Source organism: Sciurus carolinensis, chromosome 10, assembly GCF_902686445.1.
Source record: "Sciurus carolinensis chromosome 10, mSciCar1.2, whole genome shotgun sequence".
Taxonomy (NCBI): Eukaryota; Metazoa; Chordata; class Mammalia; order Rodentia; family Sciuridae; genus Sciurus; species Sciurus carolinensis.
In genome coordinates, this window is record NC_062222.1 from 35,849,610 (window position 1) to 35,873,263 (window position 23,654).

The 23,654-nt window shown below is 34.3% G+C and overlaps 1 non-coding gene across 1 annotated transcript; it reads right to left on the reverse strand.

Moving 5' to 3' along the window:
* Window positions 1-14,490: 14,490 nt before the first annotated feature.
* Window positions 14,491-14,596, reverse strand: LOC124995212 (U6 spliceosomal RNA). The gene has a single exon (XR_007110680.1). It is a non-coding gene; the product is annotated as a U6 spliceosomal RNA (small nuclear RNA).
* Window positions 14,597-23,654: the final 9,058 nt, after the last annotated feature.

Sequence of the window (23,654 nt, forward strand, 5' to 3'; positions counted from 1 at the left end):
AAATCGTTCTTTTAATGTGATATATCAAGAAAAGAAAACTATATTCTATCAGTACAGATACATTATTTCTATTGCAAGAAGAATAATAATGCAGTTTGGAGAATATGACATTTATTACACAAAATATTACCATTAATCTAATAATCAGATCTAGGGATATTACCACAATATTCCTTTCCTAGGTAATACAGAATAGTGAATAATATTTTTATTTTAAGAGAAAAAAGTGAAAGAAACTACATTGCTATTGTTTTTATTTCATTGAAGTATATAACATACATGCTGAAAAAGTGCATATCATAGCTATACAGCTTACGCATTTTCAAAGTGTCAGCAAATACAGCACCAAGATTATGGAAGACAGATTACCAGTATTCCACAATGCTCTTGCCTGCCCAATCCAGGCATCATCAGATAAGGGTAACTATCCTTCTGATGCTTAAAACAATATATTTCCTCTATTTGAAACTATATACAATGGAATCATGTAGCTGATAGTCTCTAATACTTGACTTTTTGTATTCAATGTGATGCTTGCAAATTTCATCTGTAATTTTAATTTTTAAGTTTATAGTACTCTATCACATTATGATAATTTACTATCATTTAATTATCCATTCAGTTCTTGACAAATGCATGAATTGACTAGAATATTTGGCTTCTTTGAGCAATGCTGCAGTGTATGTGGGTTGAAGGATGTATGCACACAATTCTTCTAGGTTCATATTACTAAGTAGTTTTCTTGAGTTAATGTATCATTTTTCTTTCTTTCCTTTAATTAAGAAGCATAATTGTTCAACATCTTCATGAATATTTGATGTTAGTTTTCCTTTTATCTGTTCATCTTTTTAGTGATTTGGATGAGTATTGTAGTAGCATCACAATACGGTTTAATTGCATTTACCTGAAAACTAAATAAAATTGGATATCCTTGGTTAGAACATATCTGGTCAGTTAATTTTCCAGTTTTCTATAAACTGTCTATATTTTTATTATTGATTGGAACCTTTTTTATATATCTTGGATCTGATTATCTTCCAGGAAAAGAACACAAATTGGTGAGGAAACTCACCAAGCAATCCACCATAAGAGAAAAGCTAGAGGTCTCTTGATGTCAAGAATGCAAAACATATGTACTTTTGATAAACAGGTACAGAACTAGAGTGTTGGACAGGAGATAGTGAGCTCATAAATATACATAGTTGATTATCAAAATCTTTTTGTTTATTGTTTAAGAATGAATGTACAGTTAGGTCCAGTAGGAATAGATGGTACCAGAATCATAATTTGTAGTCTTTACTATGTTGAGCTATTTGTAGCTGGTATAGATGAAAAAGACATTTGGTTTTGATATATCCTATTTGGATGTTTTGGTATAAGAAAAAAAATTCCTACAATGTTTAATATTTACATCAGTTATTTCAACAGGTTTAACTTAAAATTATCAAAAATTATTTTTTTTCTCAAATGCACAAGAACTTCCAAATGCTTCATTTTTTTCAAGGCCCACTCTCATAAGCAGCTGCAGACTTAGTATTTGAATCATATTTAAATTTCTCCTCCAAAATAGAAGTTCAGTAGATTAGACAAAGGGGAATGAAGGGAAGGGACCCAGGACAGGAATAGGAAAGACAGTGAAATGAATCTGAATAAATTTCCTATGTACATATATGAATACACCACAGTGAATCTCACCATTGTGTATAACCACAAGACTGGGATCCTAATTAGAATAAGATGTACTCCATGATTGTTTAAATATGTCAAAATATATTTGACTGTCAGGTATAACTAAAAAAGGACAAATAAAAAATTAATTATTTATTTATCAAACTGTACTCTCAAAATTTGTTCCTTTTTTTCCTTTGCATTTCTAGGAGTTCATCATCATTTGTAGAAATTCAGACTCTCAGGAGTATTTTTTCTTATTAATTCAAATATTTTCAAAGTTTCCTATAATTTTCACATTTGAAGGTGAATTTCTGTTTCTATTTTTCTAAAATTATATTTCCTTTGCCCCTGAAATTGAAGGAATTTTCCCCATTGCATATAAAAATCTAGTTTAGGAATCTGGTTGAAAAAGCTTTATTTCCTAGATTATTCAGAAAATATGTCACTGCTTTTTGGTCTATTTATTCTGTGAGAATCAACTGAAAGGCTGTTCAGTTGGGACTATCTCTCTTTTACACTGGGGGTTCTGCCTTTTGAAATGTACATAAATATACTTATACATATATACAGATATATAGGTAAAATGTTAATCACTTTAATGTGCCTATTTTTCCTTCTTTAAATTGCTTATTCCGGCTGTATTTTCAAACATTTCATATATATTTGACCTAGAGAAGTACTATTATATGTTGGCTAAACTAAATATCAAAAATTCAAAGATTAGAGATCCAAGATGGTGGACTAGAGGGAGGCTGTGTTCCTTGTCACTCCGTAACTCTGATTTCAAGCAGAGGATACCTGTTTCTTGGTGAGGCAGTTTTTGCTGTTTATCGATCCCTTGCTGTTTACTCCATTTGTCTGCTGTGATCACCTGCAGTCTGCGAGCATATCAACACCTTTTTTTTTTTTTATTGTAAACAAATGGAATACATGTTGTTTCTCTGTTTGTACATGGCGTAAAGGCATACCATTTGTGTAATCATAAATTTACATAGAGTAATGTTGTTTGATTCATTGTTATTTTTTTCTCTTTCCCCCACCCCTCCCACCCCTCTTTTCCCTCCATACAGTTCTTCCTCCATTCTTGCCCCCCTCCCTAACCATAACTCTAACCCTAACACTAACCCCTCCCACCCCCCATTATGTGTCATCATCCACTTATTAGCGGTATTATTCTTCCTTTGGTTTTTTGGGATTGGCTTATCTCACTTAGCATGATATTCTCCAGTTTCATCCATTTGCCTGCAAATGCCATAATTTTATCATTCTTTATGGCTGAGTAATACTCCATTGTATATATATACCACATTTCTTTATCCATTCATCAATTGAAGGACATCTAGGTTGGTTCCACAATCTGGCTATTGTGAACTGAGCAGCTATGAACATTGATGTGGCTGTATCTCTGTAGTATGCTGATTTTAAGTCCTTTGGGTACAGGCCAAGGAGTGGGATAGCTGGGTCAAATGGTGGTTCCATTCCAAGTTTTCTAAGGAGTCTCCACACTGCTTTCCAGAGTGGCTGCACTAATTTGCATCCCTACCAGCAATGTATGAGTGTACCTTTCTCCCCACATCCTCGCCAACACCTGTTGTTGCTTGTATTCTTGATAATCGCCATTCTAACTGGGGTGAGATGGAATCTTAGGGTGGTTTTGATTTGCATTTCTCTTATTACTAGAGATGTTGAACATTTTTCCATATGTTTGTTGATTGCTTGTAGATCTTCTTCTGTGAAGTGTCTATTCATTTCCTTAGCCCATTTGTTGATTGGATTATTTGCATTCTTGGTGTAGAGTTTTTTGAGTTCTTTATAGATTCTGGAGATTAGTGCTCTATCTGAAGTATGATTGGCAAAGATTTTCTCCCACTCTGTAGGCTCTTTCTTTGCATTGCTGATAGTTTCCTTTGCTGAGAGAAAGCTTTTTAGTTTGAATCTATCCCAGTTATTAATTCTTGCTTTTATTTCTTGTGCTATAGGAGTCCTGTTGAGGAAGTCTGATCCTAAGCCGACATGTTGAAGCTCTGGACCTACTTTTTCTTCTATAAGATGCAAGGTCTCTGGTCTGATTCCGAGATCCTTAATCCATTTTGAGTTTAGTTTCGTGCATGGTGAGAGATATGGGTTTAGTTTCATTCTGTTGCATATGGATTTCCAATTCTCCCAGCACCATTTGTTGAAGAGGCTATCTTTTCTCCATTGCATATTTTTGGCCCCTCTGTCTAGTATGAGAAAATTGTATTTATTTGGGTTGGTGTCCGTGTCTTCTATTCTGTACCATTGATCCACCTTTCTATTTTGGTACCAATACCATGCCGTTTTTGTTACTATTGCTTTGTAGTAGAGTTGAAGATCTGGTATTGCGATACCCCCTGCTTCACTCTTTCTGCCAAGGATTGCTTTAGCTATTCTGCATTTTTTATTCTTCCAGATGAATTGCATAATTGCTTGCTCTATTTCTGTAAGGTACATCATTGGGATTTTAATTGGAATTGCATTTAATCTGTATAGAACTTTTGGTAGTATGTCCATTTTGACAATATTAATTCTTCCTATCCAAGAACATGGGAGATCTTTCCATCTTCTAAGGTTTTCTTTAATTTCTTTCTTTAGTGTTCTGTAGTTCTCATTGTAGAGGTCTTTCACCTCTTTTGTGAGATTGATTTGCGAAGACATCAACAGGTTTCTACAGACATATGAATTGCCTAAACTGAACGAGGAGGACATACACAATTTAAATAGACCAATTTCAAGTAATGAAATAGAAGAAGTCATCAAAAGCCTACCAACAAAGAAAAGTCCAGGACCAGATGGGTTCTCAGCCGAGTTCTACAAAACCTTTAAAGAAGAGCTCATTCCAATACTTATCAAAGTATTCCATAAAATAGAAGAGGAGGGAACCCTCCCAAACTCATTCTATGAAGCCAATATTACCCTGATACCTAAACCAGACAGAGACACATCGAGGAAAGAAAATTTCAGACCAATATCCTTAATGAACATCGATGCAAAAATTCTCAACAAAATTTTAGCAAATCGCATACAAAAACATATTAAAAAGATAGTGCACCATGATCAAGTGGGTTTCATCCCAGGGGTGCAAGGTTGGTTCAACATCAGGAAATCAATAAATGTAATTCACCATATCAATAGACTTAAAGTCAAGAATCACATGATTATTTCAATAGATGCAGAGAAAGCATTTGATAAAATACAGCACCCCTTCATGCTCAAAACACTAGAAAAAATAGGGATAGTGGGAACATTCCTTAACATTGTAAAGGCCATCTATGCTAAGCCCATGGCTAATATCATTCTAAATGGTGAAAAATTGAAAGCATTCCCCCTAAAAACTGGAACAAGGCAGGGATGCCCTCTTTCACCACTTCTTTTCAATATCGTCCTTGAAACTCTAGCCAGAGCAATTAGACCGACCAAAGAAATTAAAGGGATACAAATAGGAAAAGAAGAACTCAAACTATCCCTATTTGCTGATGATATGATTGTATACTTAGAGGAACCAGGAAATTCCACCAGAAAACTTTTAGATCTCATTAGTGAATTCAGTAAAGTAGCGGGATATAAGATCAATGCACATAAATCTAAGGCATTTTTATACATAAGCAATGAATCTTCAGAAAGAGAAATTAGGAAAACTACCCCATTTACAATAGCTTCGAAAAAAATAAAATACTTGGGAATCAACACCTTTTTTGAGTGCAGTTTGATCACTGTCAGGCGTCTATCATCCGCCATTTGCCTGCCTCTCGCCAGTCCATCGCCTGCCTTACACCAATCCATCACCCAACACACCAGGTTCACCTCCCGATCGTCCGACAACAGTCAGCAAACTGATCACGGACCTCCAGTGGAGCACCAGCTGCCTGCTATTGCCTGGAAGTTCACTGTTACATAACCTGCAAGTTTGATTACAAGTGGCTGCCTCCATTTTGAGACAACAGCCAGACCCCGTAGGACCCCTGACCAGACTGACTGAGCCCCATCTCCAAGATCCTACAGCCCAACCAATCACTCCCTGCCTCTGGGGACCTCACATCAACTGACTGCTCTCTGCTGCCAGGACCCCCAGACCAACAGATTGCACCTGGTCTCCAGGATCCCACAACCACACCAAACACACTCGACCTCCAGGACCCCTGCCTGACCAACCGCATCCTGCCTCCAGGACCTCCTGCTGACCAAGGCCACACCCTGAGCTGCAGCTCCCCATTTGCCAACACTTTTAGAAGCCAGAGCGGCCATCTTGGATAATCCTGGAAGCCATAACTCCGATCTTTAGGTGGGGAAAATCCCATCCTGAGATGCCTGCTGGAGGCTTGAAGCTCATTGTCAGGTACCTCTCATGCATCAGGCTACTGAAGACTGGGAGGATTCATTACTATATGACTGTTATACTGTAGATTTTCTTTTTTCTCCTTATTAAAAAAAATTGTTTTTATTTCTTTACTTTTCTTGCTCTCCTTTCCTTTTGTTTACCTGTTCCCTCAGAGTCTCTTTCTCCCTTTTTTTGCATGCTAACATCCGCTTTCTTTTGATTACACTCTCACCCTTTCTATTATCTAGAAGTTCTATATATTCTTTTTTTTCCCATTAACAGCCACATTCTACATCCCTCTTCATCCTCTTTGTCCTCCATTTGAAACTGCAGACGTTATTGCAAATCTGTTTGTTTTACTGAAGATAATATTTGAACTCATTCTGTTTATTATGACAAATTTGTTATTGTCCTCATAGGGGCTATTTGGTCTAGGATTGCATAGTGTCTGAATTGGGCACTGCTAATATTGATCTCCCCTTAAAGAAAGGGTTTTGGAAACCTATAGGGCCACTATAAGCCTATAGGAGGAAATCTGCAATACCCCAGATCTGCACTCCTAGAGGGGAAGATACATGAACAACATGAAAAAACAAGGGAAGAAAATGATCCAAACAAATCTAGATTCTATATTAATAGAATCCAATGACAGAATGGTAGAAAAAATGTCAGAAAAGGACTTCAGGTTATACATGATTAAGATGATTCACAAAGCAAAGGATGAGATAAGAGAGCAAATGCAGGCAATTAATGATAACACCAATAAGCTGAAAGAGCACCTGCAGGAAGCAAAAGATCATTTCAACAAAGAGATAGAGATTCTCAAAAAAAAAAAAAAAAACAAAAAAAAAAACAAAAAAGCAAACAAACAAACCAAAAAAATGGAAATCCTCGAAATGAAGGAAACAATAAACCAAATAAAAAACTCAATGGAAAGCATCACCAAAAGACTAGACCACTTGGAAGACAGATCTCAGACAATGAAGACAAAATATTTAATCTTGAAAATAAAGTTGCCCAAACAGAGATAGTAAGAAATCATGAACAGGATCTCCAAGAACTATAGGACATCATGAAAAGACCAAATTTAAGAATTATTGGGATTGAGGAAGGCACAGAGATACAAACCAAAGGAATGAACAACCTATTCAATGAAATAATATTGGAAAATTTCCCAAATCTGAAGAATGAAATGGAAAATCAAATACAAGAGACTTACAGAACACCAAATGCACAAAATCACAACAGATCCACACCAAGCACATTATAATGAAAATGCCTAACTTTCAAAATAAAGATAGGATTTTGAAGATTGCGAGAGAAAAGCATCAGATTACATATAGGGGGAAACCAAAACAGATAGAGGTCAACATCTCAACCCAGTCTCTAAAAGCTAGAAGGGCCTGGAACAACATATTTCAAGCTCTGAAAGAATATTGTTGCCAACCAAGAATCCTATACCCAGCAAAACTAACCTTCAGATTTGAAGATGAAATAAAATTCTTCCATGATAAACAAAAGTTAAAAGAATTTACAAATAGAAAGCCTGTGCTACAGAATGTTCTCAACAATATTCCATGAGGAGGAAATGAAAAACAACAATGTAGGTCACCGAAGGGAGGAACTACCTTAGAGAAAAACCACTCAAAGGAGAAACCAAGACAACTTAGAAACCAAAAATTATACAAATGACTGGCAATGCAAATCATATCTCAATAATAACCCTGAACGTTAATGGCCTAAACTCATCAATCAAAAGACATCATCTCATAGAAAAAGACATCCACAGACTAAAGGTGAAAGGATGGGAAAAAACCTACCATGCACATGGACTCAGTAAAAAAGTAGGGGTTTCCATCCTTATATTAGATAAAGTGGACTTCAAGCCAACGTTAGACAGGAGGGATAAAGAAGGACATTTCATACTGCTTAAGGGAACCATAAATCAGGAGGACATAACGATAGTAAATATTTATGCTCCAAACAATGGTGCATCCCTGTACATCAAACAAATCCTTCTCAATTTCAGGAATCAAATAGACCACAACACAATAATTCTGGGTGACTTTAACACACCGCTGTCACCACTAGATAGATCTTCGAAACAAAAACCAACCAAAGAAACCATAGAACTCAATAACACAATCAATAACCTAGACTTAATAGACATATATAGAATATTCCATCCATCAACGAGCAGATTCACTTTCTTCTCAGCAGCACATGGAACCCCCTTGAAAATAGACCATACATTATGCCACAAAGCAGCACTTAGGAAATGCAAAAAAATAGAGATACTGCCTTGTGCTCTATCAGATCATAATGGACTGAGAGTAGAAATCAATGACAAAATAAAAAAGAGAAATTACTCCAACACCTTGAGACTAAATAATATGCTATTGAATGAAACATGGATAACAGAAAACTATCAGGGAGGAGATAAAAAAAATTCTTAGAGGTCAATGAGAATGACGATACAACATATCAAAATCTCTGGGACACTATGAAAGCGGTACTAAGAGGAAAATTCATTGCATGGAGAGCATTCAAGAAAAGAATGAGAAGTCAATAACTAAATGACGTAACATTACAGCTCAAAGCCCTAGAAAAAGAAGGACAGAATAACAGCAAAGTAGTAGAAGACAGGAAATAATTAAAATCAGAGCTGAAATCAATGAAATTGAAACAAAAGAAACAGTTTAAAAAATTGACAAAACAAAAAGTTGGTTCCTTGAGAAAGTAAACAAAATAGACAAACCCTTAGCCACACTAACAAAGAGGAGAGAGAAAACTCAAATTACTAAAATTCGTGATGAAAAAGGAAATATCACGACAGACAACACTGAGATACAGAACATAATGAGAAGCTACGTTGAAAATCTATATTCCAACAAAATAGAAACTACCGAAGACATTGACAAATTTCTAGAGACATATGCTCCTCCCAAACTGAACCAGGAGGACATACCCAATTTAAACAGATCAATATCAAGCAATGAAATAGAAGAAGCCATTGAAAACCTACCATCAAAGAAAAGCCCAGGACCAAACGGATTCTCAGCCGAGTTCTACAAGACATTCAAAGAAGAACTCATTCCAATACTTCTCAAAGTATTCCAGGAAATAGAAAAGGTGGGTACCCTAACAAACTCATTCTATGAAGCTAATATCACCCCATACACAAACCAGGAAAAGACATATCAAGGAAAGAAAATTTTATACCAATATCCTTGATGAATATAGATGCAAAGATGCTTAACAAAATATTGGCAAACCGTATCCAAAAACATATTAAGAAAATCATGCACCACGATCAAGTGGCATTCATCCCTAGAAAGCAAGGATGATTTAACATCTGTAAATCAATAAACATAATCCATCATGTCAATAGACATAAGGATAAGAATCTTATGATTACTTCAATTGACACAGAAAAAGCGTTCGACAAAATACAACACCCCTTCATGCTCAAAACACTAGAAAAAATAGGGATAGTAGGAACATACCTGAACATTGTAAAGGCTATTTATGCTACGCCCATGGCCAACATCATTCTTAATGGAGAAAAACTGAAACATTCTCTTTAAAAACGGGAACAAGACAGGGATGTCCTCTTTCACCACTTCTATTCAACACTGTCCTCAAAACTTTAGCCAGAGCAATTAGACAGACTAAAGAAATTAAAGGGATATGAATAGGAAAAGAGGAACTTAAACTGTCACTATTTGCTGATGCTATGATTCTGTATTTAGTGGATACAAAAAACTCCTCCAGAAAACTTTTAGACCTCATCAATGAATTCAGCAAAATAGCAGGCTATAAAATAAACATGCATAAATATAAAGCATTTTTATACACAAGTGACGAAACAGCTGAAAGGGAAATGAGGAAAACAACTTCATTTGCAATAGCCTCAAAAAAAAATAAATAAATAAAATAAAATACTTGGGCATCAATCTAACCAAAGAGGTAAAAGATCTCTACAATGAAAACTTCAAAACATTGAAGAAAGAAATTGAGGAAGACCTTAGAAGATAGAAAGATCTCCCATGTTCTTGGACAGGCAGAATTAATATTGTCAAAATGGCCATACTACCAAAAGTGCTATACAGATTCAATGCAATTCCACTTAAAATCTCAATGATGTACCTTACAGAAATAGAGCAAGCAATCATGAAATTCATCTGGAAGAATAAGAAACCCAGAATAGCTAAAGTAATCCTTAGCAGGAAGAATGAAACAGGGGGTATGGCAATACCAGAACTTCAACTATACTACAAAGCAATAGTAACAAAAACGGCATGGTACTGGCACCAAAATAGACAGGTAGATCAATGGTACAGAATAGAGGACACAGATAAAAACCCAAATAAATACAATTTTCTCATACTAGACAAAGGGTCCAAAAATATGCAATGGAGAAAAGATAGCCTCTTCAACAAATGGTGCTGGGAAAACTGGAAATCCATATGCAGCAGAATGCAACTAAACCCCTATCTCTCACCCTGCACAAAAATCAACTCACAATGGATCAAGGACCTTGAAATCAGACCAGAGACCCTGCAGATTATAGAAGAAAAAGTAGGTCCAAATCTTCAAACTGTTGGCTTAGTATCAGGCTTCCTTAACAGGACTCCCATAGCACAAGAAATAAAAGCAAGAATCAATAACTGGGATAGATTCAAACTAAATAGCTTTCTCTCAGCAAAGGAAACTATCAGCAATGCGAAGAGAGAGCCTACAGAGTGGGAGAATATCTTTGCCACTCATACTTCAGATAGAGCACTAATTTCCAGAATCTATAAAGAACTCAAAAAACCCTACACAAAGAATACAAATAACCCAATCAACAAATGGGCTAAGGATATGAAGAGACGCTTCATAGAAGAAGATCTACAAGCAATCAACAAACATATGAAAAAAAGCTCACCATCTTTAGTAATAAGAGAAATGCAAATCAAAACTACCCTAAGATTCCATCTCACCCCAATTAGAATGGCGATTTTCAAGAATACATGCAACAATTGGTGTTGAAGAGGATGTGGGGAAAAATGTACACTCATACATTGCTGGTGGGGATGCAAATTAGTGCAGCCACTCTGGAAAGCAGTGTGGAGATTCCTTAGAAAACTTGGAATGGAACCACCATTTGACCCAGCTATCCCACTCCTTGGCCTATACCCAAAGGACTTAAAATCAGCATACTACAGAGATACAGCCACATCAATGTTCATAGCTGCTCAATTCACAATAGCCAGATTGTGGAACCAAGCTAGATGTCCTTCAATTGATGAGTGGATAAAGAAACAGTGATATATATATATATATATACACACACACATATATATTGTATATATATATTATATATGTATATATATAGTATATATATATACACATATGATATGTGTATATATATATATATACACAATGGAATGTTACTCAGCTATAAAGAAAGATAAAATTATGGCATTTGCAGGCAAATGGATGAAATTGGAGACTATCATGCTAAGTGAGATAAGCCAATCTCAAAAAACCAGAGGACAAATGATCTTGCTGATAAGTGGATGTAGATACATAATGGAGGGTGGAAGGGGGGCAAGAGTGGAGGAAGGAGGGACTGAATAGAGGGAAAAGACAGGTGGGCGGGTTGGCAGGGAAGGAAAAATAACAGAATGAATCAAACATCATTACCCTACGTAAATGTGTGATTACGCAAATGGTATGCTGTTACTCCATGTACAAACAGAAACAACATGTATCCCATTCGTTTACTATAAAAATTAATTTAAAAAAAATTCAAAGAATAGTAATAATTCTAGGTTTTTTCCAGTTCTGTACTCATTTTACCATGGTGACTTTACCTTCAGATTTTTTTTCATTTTTTATTGTGATCTCATTATTAAAGACCGTGCTGAAGTTGATTTCTCTCACAGAGAATGCCTTCTCTTAGCTAGTCATCTGGTTTGCAAAAAATTTGTGACCTCTTGTTGCTCTTCCCAGATCCCAAAGACAACAGGCATGAGTCCTCCCTACACAGGCATGGGTTAATATGTGATTGTGAATTACATTGGGTTGGGATTGCTATTTTATTTTTCTTCCTTTCTAGTGCCAAATTTGAAACCAGCATTTTTCTTGAAGTTGCATATACAAAAACAAATTCCTTTTTCTATTTTTTTCCTAAAATCATATTTCCTCTTTTTCTTATTTCCCTTTACAATAAATTTATAGCCCCATAGAGATTCAAATTTACAAAGGTTTTAACATTAGATTTTCATTTCATTACATTAGCCATCTGATGGTTAAATTTAGGTGATAGGTGTATAATAAAGATCTCTTTCCTTTCTTAGTAAGTTGGTATCATTTGCACTTTTACAGTGGTTTAAGCTTAGTAAAACTACCAGTGGCCTTTAATAAAAGGCATTGGGCTCAATTTTCCTATATTTAACTGCAACACAATGTTTTAAAAAGATCAAATCATATTTGCAGACTGTGGCACAGTTAGAGCTTGCATTGATTCTGTTGATAATTGATCTGTGTTGGGGACCTTGTTGCAAAATTACTCAGAATGATTGCATATACTTTATTGTTGCTTTGCTTTCATGGTGATATAACTACTTGCATAGATCAATATGAATCAGTTCTCATTCACACCAAAATATAGTTTTTTTTAATTTTGTTTTAAAAGCTTTTATTCATTTTGATCAGGGAAAAGGACAATCTCATTGCCAAATCGTCACCTAATCATAAATTTGAATTTACAGGATCCACTACTCTATATACTATACCTACTTACAACACAACTTGAAAATTCTCTCCCTTTCCTAAGTTTGCATATTGAAAGAATAAACAGCTCCTTTCAATAGTTAACCTTGGTACTTGGTCATAGCAAAACAAGGCCAAGGCATCATGACTTGATAGCTCAGCAAGTAAAAATATTGTTGGAACAAAAGTTGCAAGTATCTAAAAATTTAAAAGGGGAGGGGGGGAGTTATCAGCTTTAAAAACACATGGTTTAGTGTGAGATCAACTAATCTGCAGGTGAACACATGCCAACCCTAACATGAAAGGAACCATGAAAACAAATTTCCCTAAGTCCAACTATGTTCAATGTAAAATTTAAAGCTTGTTTACCCAGGAAATCTTTCAAAACCTAAGTATAAAAACTTTCAGTGTACCAGGACTAATGACTGTCACAGTTAAGACCAACATTAACCTAAGCATTTTCAATGAAAATGCTTTACTACTCTGCTCATGCACTAATTGCCCTGAAAGTGAGACTAACATATACCACATATCTCATATAACTTACTAAGAATGCCAACAAGAATTCTTCACTGTGGTGGTAGCTATGATATGTCAACAGAATCCAATTTTAAATTATTTTGCCATTACCTTCAATTGTAATCTTTTGACCAAACTTTAATGGATAACCTCATACCCATCTGATTAAATCCTTGTACTTTGAATGTGCTTAGATCCTACCAATTTTACAATCTCCTTTTTCCTGGTTTTATGTCTAGATTTAATAGAGAAAAAATTAGTCATGGGTGTTATGAATAGTCAAAGCTTTTCCCAACACACCACTGATTTAATTAAAAAATTGCACATGGTTTGTGAAAGAACAAAGAAGCTATTAAATTTTTTGCTTGGAGTACTGGGTATAGAACCCAGGGTCTTGAACAAGCTAGGCAAACACTCTACCACTGAGTTACATCCCAACCCTAAGGATATTTTCCTTAGACATAAAATCTAATAAATACATGGTCTACTAGAATGCTTCCACTAACCACAATGCCATGACTTAGTTTGAAACTTTAGTTTCGTAGGTATCCAGGAGGGAAAAAACATTACCCAAAAAAATGTATTGTGATACCCTCAGTTAATGGGAAAATTATTTCTTAGAGCATAGAATATATATACAAAAATGGGTAACAGGGTTACATTGTGGCTATTCACAAAGAATCATAGTTTCTCCTTTTGCACCAGTACACCCTACACAATAAATGATGCCATAATTTTTGCTTATTTAAAAATACATTTTTACAGAGCTATGCAGTACCTGATGCAGAAAAACAATTATGTAAGGAAACATTTATTTGAGATTTAACATGAAATCATACAAATAATATTTGTATAAACACAAATCTACATTGAGTCATAACACAGCAAAGGACAAAATAAAAACAAAGAAAACTAATTGGCGGCTATATACAGTTGGGACACAGCTGTGTCTTGTACACTAGAAAGTCTTTTACAAAATAATCATCTTAGATCAACAGAAGGCCAGTCTTCAATGTTGTCCTGCAAGATGGGTTTCTTTAGCATCTCCTGTTTTCTCCAATGTCCTCCTTTATTTGGCTGGTAATTATTTTGGTTATTGTCACCGCCTCGAGATGCCTTGTCATAACTGCTCTGTTGACCACTGTAGTCTGTGTATCCCTGTCCATATCCATAATTCCCATAGTTATACCCAGTATGATCATATCAATATGGAACGATCACAAATTTACGTGTCATCCTTGTGCAGAAGCCATGCTGATCTTCCCTGTATCATTCCAATTTTAGTATATGTGCTGCCGAAGCGAGCATCCAAAATATAATTGTATAAACAAATGTGTAGAAATGAAGAAGACTGAAGTCTCACAGTTAAAGATGAATTTCATTCATTTATTTAAGTTCTTTGTTAAGAAAACAAAAGTTCACATTTTATGTATGGAAACAAAGTCCGTAAAGTCTTTCTCAAATTCAAACTTGTGCCTGTTCTCTACCTTAGATACTGCCTGTCCTATAGGTGGTATGAATTTCATTCCTCTAGAGCCAGAAACCCTCACAACATTTGTAATCATGAAGGTGGGTTATTTCAAGTATTAGAATATTCCAAGCATTGAAATATTGCAGATAAAACCCCTTGGAAAATAGTGGGCACTTGATTGTTGACTTCAGAGATGACAAAGTGGTAAACTGAAGCAAAAGAAGAAACTCAAAAATGCATCCCTGAAGCATTAAATATCTCCAGAAGAAAAAGTTAGTTTTCTGGTCTTGGTATATTTAATAGTTGCAAGTGACCTTTGGTATTTACTGTGAACATAAAATAAAGAGGATCATTTATCTTAAATAAAAACATTTCCTTTATCAGTAGCATAAAATGTACATAACTAAGATGCAGAATACACACACTAGAAGGCAATCCAAGTTTAAATAAAGATTCTCACACTGAAACTGAGTCATTCTCAAAATAATGAAAATTTGGCTAACCTGCACAAAAAAATAAGAAGTTTAAAGAATAATAACACTTTATGAACAACTATTCTTGGTTGTGTGTATTTTTTATAAATCAGTATAATTTACAGAAATATGGGAAATGTTAAAACGGATTGACTCTAACCCACATTCAATTAATGTCACCATCATCAAATGCATTCCATCTTTTTACAAAGACCTATCTTTAAAGATTTTCATCTGAAGAGGAACTTTGAAAATTATTTCAATCCTGAAATGGAATCTAACTTGTGGTCTAATGTGATTAGCTGATCCTCTGGGAAGTAAATTAGCATTTCTGAAATAATGCTTGAACAATTTCCTGATGGACCTTAATGAGCATAATAGACCTTCTTGGAAATTCAAAGAATGTCCATCTTAAGAAGAGCCTTTATAGACCTTTTACCAGATTTGTAAGAAATCTAATGATCTTTAACCAGATGTGCTTTTTCTTTTACTGTTGCCTAAAAATTGATGTGTAGAATATTTTTACTTTAACCATAAATATTTCAGCCACAATGGAATCTTTAAATAAGATTTCACATAATGCTTTCTCACTCTAAAAAAAATTGAAATAAAATTTGTTTCATTTTATAATTAATACTTGAATAAATGTGGTTGACTTTTGTTGATAATACCTAAATTAATTAGAAACCTAAGTCCTTTTTCTACATCTGCTTTATAATAAAACTTTCAAACTGCCATTTGTTTGAAAGTGTTGTGCTTTTTTATTTCTTAACCTTTTTTATTTGATTTACATAAATTTAAATCTCTAAATCAATGCATTCTCTATTGTGTTTGTCATAAAAATAAAAACAAATATTCTTTGTTAAACTGAATGTTTAAAACACAATAAAAATAATACAAAGTGACAAAAATAAAACATAACAAACTCCCTACCCATGGCATAAATGATAGATTATCTGTTATTCCATGAAATAATACATATTTTCTATTAATGGACTTCTCAGATAATAATAGTGACTACAAAAACAGCACATTCATGCAGGATAGTAAGTTCTTGTAGTAAGTTGATATACTGAGTCATTCACCATCATTACAAGTAAAGATATTTATGAAAGAGTGGTGTCCAAAATTTTAACCTACAAAATCATTTAATTGATAATTGGAAATAGAAAATTAATTATATAAGAGTCAGTTTGATGCCTGGCCCAGGCCCATGACCCACCATCTAGAGCCTTTGCCGCCAACAGTCATTGCAACTGGACATTTACCAACACATAGGGTTGCCTCTTCCCACTATCATGGGTTATTCCAGACCTGGAGACCAATATGCCTAGTGGAGCAGCTCCCTTCTTGGGACACCACATTACCAAGTATCTCTCAGGTACAGGCTACCGAAGACTAGGAGGTTTGAACAGTACAGCATAGTTTTAGTGTAGAATTATTTTTATTAGTAGTATTATTACTATTATTTTTATTACTCCTACAATTATTCCTACTTTTTAAAAATTACTTTTCTCAGTCTATTTCCCTCTTATATGTTTCCTTGGAGTCTCTTTCTCCCTTTTCCAATGCTAACAACCAATTTCTTTGATTCTGCTTTCACTATTCCAAAGATGTAGTACCTCTGTACACTCACTTCTTAGTTCATTAACATTGCATCCACACCCCTCCCCATCCTGTTTGTCCACCATTAGAAATTGTGGACCTTATTGCAAAATTATTGTTTATGCTATAGATAAAAATCAAATCCATCAACTGTTTAGTAAGACAATTATGTTAATATCTTAATAGGGACTATTTGGGTTAAGGATGCATATTGTTTGTATTGTGTGTTGCTAATATTTATCTCTCACTTCAAGGTGAGGTATTGGAAACCTGCAGGGACACTATAACCATATAGGGGGGATATAGCAATACCTCAGATTCACCAACAACATGAAAAAATAAGGGAAGAAAGTGCTCAAACAAACCTAAATGCTATATCAATAAAATCCAATGATAGTATGTTAGAAGAAATGTCAGAAAAGGAGTTCAGAATGTACATAATTAAAAGTATCCAAAAAGCAAAGGATGAGATAAAAGAACAAACATAGGCAATGAATGATTGCACCAATAAATAGTTCAAAAAACAAATGGAGCAAAAGATCATTTTAATAAAGATATGGAGATTTTGAAAAAGAAAACAAACAGAAATCCTTAAAATGAAGAAAACAATAAACCAAATTGAAAACTAAATGGAAATTATAATGAACAGGCTAGATCACTTTGAAGACAGAACCTCAGATGTTGAAGACAAAATATTTAATCTTGAAAGTAAAGTTGACCAAACCAAGAAGATGGTAAGAAATCATGAACAGAACCTCCAAGAATTGGAGGTTTTTATGAAAAGACCGAATTTAAGAATCATTGGGATTGAGGAAGGCACAGAGATACAAACCAAAGAAATGAATAATCTATTCAATGAAATAATATCAAAAAATTTCTCATTCTGAAGAATGAAATAGAAAATCAAATACAATTGGCTTACAGGACACCAAAAATACAAAATTCCAACAGATTCACACCAAGGCACATTATAATGAAAATACCTAACATACAAATAAAGATAGAATTTTAAAGAGTGTGAGAGAAAAGCATCAGATTACATATAGGGGTAAACCAATACGGATATCAGCAGATTGCTTAGCACAGACCCTAAAAGCTAGACAGGCCTGGAATGACATATTTTATTCTCTGAAAGAAAATGGATGCTAACCAAGAATCTTCTACTCAGCAAAACTTACCTTAATATTTGATGATGAAATAAAGTCCTTCCATGATAAACAAAAGTTAAAAGAATTTACAAATAGAAAGCCTGTGCTACAGAACATTCTCAGCAATATATTAAATGAGGAAGAAATGAAATACAACAATGTAAGTCAGTAAAGGGAGGAACTACACTAAAGGAAAAGTCAATCAAAGGAAAAACCAAGGCAAGTTAAAAACCAAATATTAGCTAAGATGACTGGGAATACAAATCATAACTCAATAATAGCCCTGAATGTTAATGGCCTAAATTCATCAATCAAAAGACATAGATTGGCAGATTGGATTAAAAAGAAAGACTCAACAATATGCTGCCTTCAAGAGACTCATCTCATAGAAAAAGATACCTTCATACTACAGGTGAAAGGATGGGAAAAAGCATAGCATGCCCATAGACTCAGTAAAAAAGTGGAGGTTTCCATACTCATATCAAATACAGCAAACTTCAAGCCAAAGTTGGTCATAAGGGATAGAGAAGACATTTCATAATACTTAAGGGAAGCATAAATCAGCAAGACATAACAATCATAAATATTTATGCCCCGAACAATGGTGCATCCATTTATGTCAAACAAAACCTTTTCAATTCCAGGAACAAAATAGACCACACCACAATAATACTAGGTGACCTTTAACACACCTCACTCACCATTGGATAGATCTTTGAAGCAAAAATTGAAAAAAGAACCATAGAACTCAATAACACAATCAATAATTTAGACTTAGCAGATATATATAGAATATTCTATCCATCAAAGAGCGAATATACTTTCTTCTCATCAGCACATGGATCCTTCTCTAAAATAGACCATGCTTTGCCACAAAGCTATTCTTATGAGATACAAAAAATAGAGATACTACCTTGTATTTTATCAGATCATAATGGAATGAAATTAGAGATCAATGATAAAATACAAGACCCAAATTACTCCAACACTATTGAATGCTATTGGATGATGCATGGATAGGAGAAGACATCAGGACGGAGATAAGAAAAATTCTTAGAGATAAATGAGAACATCAATACAACATATCAAAATCTCTGGGATGCTATGAAAGCAGTACTATGAGGAACATTCACTGCATGGAGTGCATTCAATTAAAGGAGAAACAGTCTCAACAAATAAAAGATTTAATATTATAGCTCAAAGTCCTAGAAAAAGAACACATCAACACCAAAAGTAGTAGAAGACAGGAAAAAATTAAAATTAGAGCTGAAATCAATGCAATTGAAACAAAAGAAACAATTTAAAAAATTGAAAAAACAAAAAATTGGTTCTTTGAAAAAGTAAACAAAATTGATAAAACCCCAACCACTTACAAAGAGAAAGAAAAAGAAAACCCAAATTACTAAAATTCATGATGAAAAAGGAAATATCATGACAGACACCATTGAAATACAAAACATAATTATAAGTTATTTTGAAAATCTATGCTCCAACAAAATAGAAAGTCTTGAAGACATCAACAGGTTTCTAGAGACATATGATCATCCAAACTGAATCTGGAGGACACACACAATTTAAACAGATCAATTTCAAGCGATGAAATAGAAGAAGTCACAAAAGTGTACCAACAAAGAAAAGTCTGGGACCACATGGATTCTCAGTCAAGTTCTACCACACCTTCAAAGAAGAGCTCATTCCAATACTCCTCAAAGCATTCCATGAAATAGTTTTCCATGAAAACTCTATATATGAAGCTAATATCACTCTGATACCAAAACCAGACAGAGATACTTCGAGGAAAGAAAATTTCAGACCAATATCCTTAATGAACATAGATGTGAAAATTCTTAACAAAATTTTAGCAAATCACATACAAAAACATATTGAAAAGATAGTGCATCATGATCAAGTGGGTTTCATCCCAGGGATTCAAGATTGGTTCAGCATCTGGAAATCAATAAATGGAATTCACCACATCAATAGGCTTAAAGTTAAGAATCATATGATTATTTCAATAGATGTAAAAAAAAGGGGCATTTGATGAAATACAGCACCCCTTCATGCTCAAAACACTAGGAAAAATAGGGATAGTAGGAACGTTCCTTAACATTGTAAAGGACATCTATGCTAAGCCCATGGTCAACATCATTTTAAATGGAGAAAAACTGAAAGCACTCCCCCTAAAAACTGGAACAAGACAGGGACGCCCTCTTTCACCACTTCTGTTTAACATTGGCCTTGAAATTCTATCCAGAGCAATTAGAGAGATGAAAGAAATTAAAGGGATATGAACAGGAAAAGGAAAAGAAGAACTCAAACTATCACTATTTATCAATGACATGATTCAATATTTAGAGGAACCAAAAAATTCCATCAGAAACATTCTAGAACTCATAAATGAATTCAGCAAAGTAACAGGATATAAAATCAATGCTCATAAATCTAATGTATATTTATTCATATGTGATGAATCCTCTGAAAAAAAAATTAGGAAAACTACCTCAATAACAATAGTCTCCAAAAAGTAAAATAAAATAAATTACTTGAGAATCAATCTAACAAAAGAGGGGAAAGATCTCTACAATGAAAACTACAGAACTCTAAAGAAAGAAATTAAAGAAACCCTTAGAAGATGGAAAGATCTTCCACATACTTGGATAGGCAGAATTAATATTGTCAAAATGGCCATACTACCAAAAGTGCTATAGAAATTCAATGCAATTCCTATTACAATCCCAATGATGTACCTCATAGAAACAGAAAGCAATCACGAAATTCATTTGGAATAATAAGAGACCCAGAATAGCTAAAGCAATCCTTAGCAGGAAGAGTAAAGCAGGAGGTATCACAATACCAGACCTTCAACTATACTACAGAGAAATAGTAAGAAAAATGCATGGTATTGGCACTGAAATAGACAGGTAGATCAATGGTACAGAATAGAGAACACAGAGACAAACCCACACTAATACAGTTATCCTGTACTAGACAAAGGTGCCAAAAACATACAATGGAGAAAAGATAGCCTCTTCAACAAATGGATCTGGGAAAACTGGAAATCCATATGTGGCAAAATGAAACTAAACCCCTATCTCTCACCCTGCAAAACACTCAACTCATAGTGGATCAATGACCTGGAATTAGACAAGAGACCCTGCAGATTATAGAAGAAAAAGTAGGTTTAAATCTTCATCATGTCAGCTGAGGACCAGACTTCCTTAACATGACTCCCAAAGCACAAGAAATAAAAGCAGGAATAAATAATTGGGATAGATTCAAACTAAAAAGCTTTTTCTCAGCAAAGGAAACAATAAAAAATGTGAAGACAGAGGCTATAGAGTGGGAGAAAATCTTTGCCACACACACTTCAGATAGAGCACTAATCTTCAGAATCTATAAAGAATTCAACCTTTACACCAAGAATACAAATAACCCAGCCAACGAATGGGCTAAGGAAATGAGTAGACACTTCCCAGAAGATCTACAAGCAATCAACAGATACATGAAAAAATGTTCAACATCTCTAGTAATAAGAGAAATGCAAATCAAAACTACCCTAAGAGTTCATCTCACCCCAATTAGAATGTCTATTATCAAGAATACAAGCAACAAAAGTTGTTGATTAGGATGTAGGGAAAAAGGTACGCTTATGCATTGCTGTTGGGGTGGTGATCTGGTGCAGTCACTCTGTAAAGCAGTGTGGAGATTCCTTAGAGAATTTGGAATGGAACCACCATTTGACCCAGCTATCCCACTGCTTGGCCTATACCCAAATAACTTACAATCAGCATACTACAGTGACGCAGTCACATCAATGTTTACAGCAGCTCATTTCACAATAACTAGATTATGGAACCAACCTAGATGCCCTTCAATAGATGAATGGAATAAGAAACTGTGGTATATATACACAATGGAATATTATTCAGCCATAAATAAGAATAAAATTATAGCATTTTCAGGTCAATGGATGGAGTTAAAGAATATCATGCTAAGTAAGATAATACCAAAAATCCAATGACCAAATGATTTCTCTGATAAGTGGATGATGATATATAATAGGGGGTGGGGAAGCAAGAATGGAGGAAGAATGGATTGTATGGAGTAAAAGGGGGTGGTGGGAAAGAAAGATAATGGAATGATACAAACATCATTACCCTATGTACATGTATGATTACACAAATTGTGTGAGTCTACTTCATGTACAACCAGAGGAATAAAATTTATACTTCATTTGTGTACAGTGAATCAAAATAATAATAATAAAAAGGAATATAGTTAGAGATCTTTGAAATGCATGTGCTTGTTTTGTATTATGGTAAGAACACTTTACATGAGATCTACTCTCATAAAAATCTTTTTCAGTATACAGTAGAGTAATGTTAACTACAGACCCTAGGTTGTATAGCATCCTGCATAACTAAAACTTTGCATCCATTGAATAACAATTTCCCATTTTCTCTAACTCTAAAAAAAGAGCCAATTTAATAAAAGAAAGGAGGGAAGACAGACAAAAAAAGAGAGAAATATTTCAATATATGTATAAATATGTTGTTCAGAATCAATAATTTTACTGTGGCAAATTATTAAGCACATCTCAAAATTCTAAGAATAAGTCTTCTAAAAATATTTTATCTTTAGAAAATGTATGTCAGGGTGTGATTTTTTATAATTTGATTCACTTTAGAAAGCTGTGATGACTATTTCATACTGTGTAAAAAACTTGACTTCTTATTAAAGCAGTACCATAGATAGGGTGAAACATTTATTTGAAAAGATCAATATTTATAGCACAATGCTCAAAGTTACAAAAAGATGTCCTTTCCTCATATTTCTTTAACAATGCTTTCTTCTATTGCTCCATCCATTGTTTTTCTCTCTCCTTCTCCACTTTCCTTTCCAAAATTTTTCCTGTATTTATTTCTTCTTACCATTGGTTTAAATGTTCATCTTTTCAGGAAGAGATTTTAAAGAACTTGCCCTGCTTTGCAAGGAATCTTATGACATTCAATTTGACCATTATTCTTGGTCTACATTGTTTATGGAAAGTGGTTTTTCACATGTATTGTTGTTTGTCCTTTTCTACATCCTGCCTTTTCCTTCTCCTTTCCCTTTCCCCACTTCAAATCCGTTGTGAATTGTGTTCTTCTGTCCAGTTGTACTCTATCCTATGAACTAGGTGATATGAAGTTCAGAATTTAGAACTTTTGATATTAAAGTAGCTTTTCCATTATATTTTTAATTTTATATAGAGAGCAAATATATTAAATGTTTATAGTATGTTACTTTTTCCATATTAGAAATCTTTTTTTTTTTTTTAACTCTGCTCTATGTCAATACATTGTCCTGGAATTGGGGGGAGGGCAATATTTTCATTTATGATTAAAATAATGACTTCCTAAAAGTTATTTGTGTAAACCTCCAACTTGCTTTGATCTTCTAGATTGTCCAGATAAATATGAAGTAATTCTGTATTACAGCAGGAACTCTTGAGTTTTTATACACAACAATGATAAAGTCATTTTTTGGGGGGTGGGGTATACAGGGATTGAACTTAGAGGCACTCAGCCCCTGAGTCACATCCCAAGTCCTATTTTGTGTTTTATTTAGAGACAGGGTCTCAATGAGTTGCTTAGAGTTTTTACTGAGGTTGATTTTGAATTCACGAT